Source organism: Terrapene carolina, unplaced genomic scaffold (genome assembly GCF_002925995.2).
Source record: "Terrapene carolina triunguis isolate 2854851 unplaced genomic scaffold, T_m_triunguis-2.0 Scaffold771, whole genome shotgun sequence".
Taxonomy (NCBI): Eukaryota; Metazoa; Chordata; order Testudines; family Emydidae; genus Terrapene; species Terrapene triunguis.
The window spans coordinates 962,725-968,862 of NW_020665122.1; positions in this window are offsets into that span (position 1 = coordinate 962,725).

Below are 6,138 nucleotides of genomic sequence, written 5' to 3' on the forward strand. Positions count from 1 at the left end.
TGAACGGTGCAAGCGCCAGTGGAGACACGGCCTGTGCGCCTTGCAGCGGCGGAGCACGGCCACGCCAGCCGCTCTCGCACGGCCACAGAGAGCAGCCCATGGTGGGCAGCCAGCCGGCTGAGCAACCGGCCCCGGGGGGCTTTGGGAAGGGTTTGCAGCGCCTCACGGGGCAGGGACAGCACTTGATGCAGCTTTCTCAATCACATCCTTCCCTGGGCATCCTACTGGATAGCCAGCTGCTTTTCAACTGAAGGGGGGCAGGACAGGGAGGGGGGAAAGTGTGTGACAGGGAGTGTGTGTGTGTGTGAGTGTGTGTGAGAGAGAGAGAGAGAGACAGAGACAGAGACAGAATGTGTTGGGGAAGCGTATGATAGAATTTGCGGGGTGGGAGTGTGTATGGGAGAGAGACACGTGTGTTGGGGGAGTGCGTGTGTTGGGAGACAGTGAGTCTGTCGTCACGCTGTCTCTTTAAGTTCAGACAGCGGCTGGAAGCAACCAGTCCTGAGCCAAGGGGATGGGGACACCCCTGACATTACCCCCCGCATCCCTTCCCAGTAGGGTGACCAGACAGCAAGTATGAAAAATCGGGACGGGGGTGGGGGGGTAATAGGTGCCCCTATAAGAAAAAGCTCCAAATATCAGGACTGTCCCTATAAAATCGGGACATCTGGTCACCCTACTCCCCGGCTCTGCACAGCACACCCACATACACGCGCACACACACACACCGCCTGCCTGGGGAGAGCAGGATTCCACATGAATGTTTGTTGCTGGCTCGGATTGGCTCAGCCGTCAGAACTTCCCCGAGCTTCGAAAGAGGAGGGTCACACGCCTGCATCGCTGGAGCCAGGGCAGTGGAGTTCCAAACTGTGAGCAGAGCGGTCACGGTGGGCATTGTGGGATACTGGGGGAGGCCATTTATGGCAACCTAACAAACGGCAGCATCGACACCGACGCTTTGTCGCTTTAACTTTGACCCAAAAAGCTCTCGCCTCTCGACGAGGTGGTTTTATTTTGGCAGCAAAACAGGAGAGTTTTGCTGACCAAAGTCGCATTGTGGTGTGTACAACTCCACTGATTTGTCAGCAAAAGGCACCACAAACCAGTGTAGAGTAACCCCTGAGAGCAGTGGTCGCTTAGGTCAGCAGGAGAAGCTCTTTCACTGACACGGCATTGTCCACACGCTTAGGTCAGCGTAATTTATGTCACTCAGTTTGGTGGCTTATTCCCACCCAGAGCGACATCACTAAGGGTATGTCTTCACTACCCGCCGGATCGGCGGGTAGTAATTGATCTATCAGGGATCGATATATCGTGTCTCATTAAGACGTGATATATCAATCCCCAAACACGCTCCCCGTCGACTCCGGAACTCCACCGGAGCAAGCGGCGGTAGCGGAGTCGACGGGGGAGCCGCGGTCGTCGATCCCGCGCCGTGTGGACCCCCAGGTAATTCAATCTAAGATACTTCAACTTCAGCTACGCTATTCACGTAGCTGAAGTTGCGTATCTTAGATCGATTTCCCCGCCCAGTGTAGACCAACCCTAAGCTGCCGCGTGTACATAGACCAAGGCCTTGTCTCCACTGGCAAGTTTCTGCACTGTCATGCCCGAGGTGCACACGCTGCCCAGCCACGGAGTGCGCAGAAACCGCGCAGTTGCAGTGTTGCAAAAAAAACCACCTCGCCGAGAGTCTGAGGCCTTGTCTACCCTGGCACTTCACAGCGCTGCAACTTTCTTGCTTGGGGGGTGAAAAAACCCCCCCCCCCCCCCCCCGAGCGCTGCACATTTCAGCACTGTAACGTGCCAGTGTAGAAAATGCACCAGCCGCGCTCCCAGCACTGGGAGCTACACCCATCGGGGAGGTGGGTTTTCTGAGCGCTGGTCCCGCGACTACACCAACCACGTTAAAGAGCTGCCGTGCCAGGGCTGTAACTGTCAGGGTTCCTTCCCCACTCTGAACTCTGGGGTACAGATGTGGGGACTCACATGAACGATCCCCTAAACTTATTTCTACCAGTTTAGGTTAAAACCTGGTACGCTGCCACCACCAAGTGATTTAACAAGAACCAGGGAAAGGACCACTTGGAGTTCCTCTTCCCCCAAAATATCCCCCCAAGCCCTTACACCCCCTTTCCTGGGGAGGCTTGAGAATAATATCCTCACCAATTGGTTACAAAGTGATCAAAGACCCAACCCCCTGAGTTTTTGGACAATGGAAAAATCAGTCAGGTTCTTAAAAGAAGGATTTTATTAAAAAGAAAAGGTAAAAATAATCTCTGTAAAATCAGGATGGAAAATAACTTTACAGGGTAATCAGAGTCAAAGAGCCCAGAGGACCCCCCTCTAGCCTTAGTTTCAAAGTTACAGCAAAACAGGAATAAACCTTCCTCTAGCAAAGGGAACAGTCACAAGTTGAGAAAACAAAGATAAACTATCAGAGGGGTAGCCGTGTTAATCTGGATCTGTAAAAAGCAACAGAGAGTCCTGTGGCACCTTTAAGACTAATCTGTTAGTCTTAAAGGTGCCACAGGACTCTCTGTTGCTTTTTAAAGATAAACCTAAAACACGCCTTGCCTGGCTGTTACTTACAAGTTTGAAATATGAGAGACTTGTTCAGAAAGATTTGGAGAGCATGCATTGATGTCCGGTCCCTCTTAATCCCAAGAGCGAACACCCACCAAAACAAAAAGCACAAACAAAAGCCTCCCCCCTCCCCAAGATTTGAAAGTATCTTGTCCCCTTATTGGTCCTTTGGGTCAGGTGCCAGCCAGGTTACCTGAGCTTCTTAACCCTTTCCAGGTAAAAGGATTTTGGTGCCTCTGGCCAGGAGGGATTTTATAGTATTGTACACAGGAGAGCTGTTACCCTTCCCTTTCTAGTTATGACAGTAACACTGCCAGTGACATCATGCCCCGAGGCTACGTCTACACTTGCAGAGTTTTTGCGCTGTCAGTTTCACCAGTGATCGTGAACGGGTGCAATTAATCCCTGGCTTGTGTTCACTTACTTCCACCGGCTAGCAGCACGGCCACCGCCCATGGGAGCAGCGCTCTAGGGCAGCTACCCCACAGTGCAGCTCTCTCCAGTTTGACAATGGGTCTTGTGGGAAGGGGGAGGGGGGAGATCGCAGGGCATCCTGGGTCCCTGCACAGCCCCCTCTCCCCACACACTGATCCGCTTCAGTAGCTCAGCATTGCTCCAAACAGGGGATCCTTTGCTCCATGGAGCAGCCATTGTCACCTGGCCAGATCAGTGAGCACTTGCCAAGAAAACTGGAAGGGGAGTTTCAAAGTTCCCAGGGCTTTACGGGGGGCAGGACACACGTCTGTTTACCTGGTGTCTGAGCAGCAGCGCTGCTGGCCCCTTCGTGCGGCTTTTGAGGCCCCTGCCTGGAAGACGAGGCCGTGCAGCCAGCGAATCACTGGCAGAAGATGAAGATAGAGCTGGGGAATAAGGGACCTACGGGGGCGTGGGGGCGCCCGTGTGGGATCCCGACGCTCCGTGATTAAAACGCAAGCCGTGGTGAGCTGGGGCCGGTTCGCTCCGGTTCGCAGGAACCGGTTGCTAAATTTAGAAGCCCAACTGGTTCTAAAAGGGCTTTTAAATTTAAAGTGGCGCCTTAGGCGCGGACTCCGTGAGCTCCGGCAGCTCCCCGCCCCCGGCCCCAGCTCACCTCCGCTCCGCCTCCACCTCCTCCTCCTCCCCTGAACGCTTCGCCCCGCTTCCCTTCCCCGCCCCGCTTCCCGCGAATCAGCTGTTCACGCGGGAAGCCTGGGAGGGCTAAGAAGCAAGCGGCGGCTTCGCGCTCAGGCCCAGGGAGGCGGAGACGGCGCGGAGGTGAGCTGGGGTGGGGGGGTGCGAGGAGGGCTGCCCGCGCCGTGGCAGGTAACCCCCTGGTCCCCCCTAGCTACGCTACCCCTCCCCTAGGAGCCAGAGGGACCTGCCGGATGCTTCGGGGCCGGGAAGCCCTTGGCCCTGCTAGTGAAGGCAGGGGGCTGGACTCAATGACCTTTCAAGGTCCCTTCCAGTTCTAGGAGATAGGATATCTCCATTAATTTAATTTAATCACTGAACAAAAACACTGACCCAGGAACCTATCCTTGTAACAAAGCCCGATGCCAACTCTGTCCACATATCTATTCAAGTGACATCATCATAGGGCCTAATCACATCCGCCATACCATCAGGGGCTCGTTCACCTGCACATCTACCAATGTGATATATGCCATCATGTGCCAGCAATGCCCCTCTGCCATGTACATTGGCCAAACCGGACAGTCTCTACGCAAAAGAATTAATGGACACAAATCTGACATCAGGAATCATAATACTCAAAAACCAGTGGGAGAACACTTTAACCTGTCTGGCCATTCAATGACAGACCTGCGGGTGGCTATCTTACAACAGAAAAACTTCAAAAACAGACTCCAACGAGAGACTGCTGAGCTGGAATTGATATGCAAACTAGATACAATCAGCTTAGGATTGAATAAGGACTGGGAATGGCTGAGCCATTACAAACATTGAATCTATCTCCCCTTGTAAGTATTCTCACACTTCTTATCAAACTGTCTATACTGGGCTATCTTGATTATCACTTCAAAAGTTTTTTTTCTCTTACTTAATTGGCCTCTCAGAGTTGGTAAGACAACTCCCACCTGTTCATGCTCTCTGTATGTGTGTATATATAGCTCCTCAATATATGTTCCATTCTATATGCATCCGAAGAAGTGGGCTGTAGCCCACGAAAGCTTATGCTCTACTCAAATAATGTATTGACACCTGGGGCTGGATGGGGGCTGGCGCCCCCTAGAGGGGAAAGGCCCCATGTCCCATTCCCCACCCCCTTGGGCCTGACAGTCCCCTGTCCTGGAACCGGATCGGGGCCTGCAGCCCCTAGAGAGGAAAAGCCCCATGTCCTGTTCCCGTATGTGATTTAAGCCGCTTTATTTAAAGCCAAAATTAATTCCTGGATGTACTTACGTCCCTTTAGTCTCGATTCTATTGGACCTTTCCCTTCCCCCGCTCCCACCCTCGGCCGCTCGGGTCTTTCAGGGGCTCTTCACATGCGAGATTTAAAGCGGCAAAGGGACATTTTCAAATCCATATCCTATGCCCCGCACTGCCTCTCCCTGGAGAAAGGTTCTCCTTTAATTATGCATGGATTGCAAAGCAGAAGGGGGCCTCTTTTTCAACCAGAGAGAGAGAGAGAGAGAGAGTGTGTGTATGCGCATCCATCGCACTTTCTCCATTTGGAGGTGAAATCTCTGAGCTCCCTCACTGTGTGTGTAACTAAATGAGCCCGAACCGTCCCAGGGGTCTCCGCCAGTTACCATCCCTGCCGAGGAGAAATGAATAATTCTGTGCATTTCAGTGGTGTCACCAGGCACAACTGGGATCTGGGCCCCGTCATGCCAGGCGCTGCCCACACACAGCCAGAGACAGGCCTGCCCCGAGTGCTCACAGTCTAACAGGATCATTATCCCTATTGTACAGAGAGGGACATTGAGGCAGAGTGAGTGGCCCTGACTTGCCAGTGGGAAGCTGAGCTGGGGAAGAAAGCTAGACATCCATCGTCCCTGACCCCTGTGTGTGGTTCCTGTTCTGCCCAGGGCGGAAGGGAAGGTTTCAGGAACCAAGGGGAAGCCACTGAGGGTCACGAGCCAGACCTGAGCCTTCCGAAAGAAACAAGTTCCCCAAGGGCTTCTGGGAAGAGGTGGGGGGGGCACGTATGGGGGGGAGCACCTGGGGTTGCTGCTGTCCCAGTCCTGGACTCCCCCCCCCCAGCTCCACCGGTGCCCCTCACTCCCGACCTGCAGCCCCCCGCTAGCCCAACTCTGGGCTCCCCCTGGGCCCGGTGCAGCTGCTTGGACTGCAGGGATTTCTCCCTATCAGGGGAAGGGCTCATATTTTCCAGCCCAGGATCCAGGCTGATTTCCGACCCCTCCCGTCGCTCCTGAAAATAGCCGTTTGCGGCTCACCCGTCCCTTTATGAATCATATTTTCTCTTCCTCCCAGTTAGCGGAGCACCCTTATTCACCATGACAGGGCACCTTGGCTGCAGCTCATGTAACACAGCTTCAGCAGTGCTCAGCCGGCGCCGAGATGCAGCCACCTCTGGGGTAGGACGCGGGG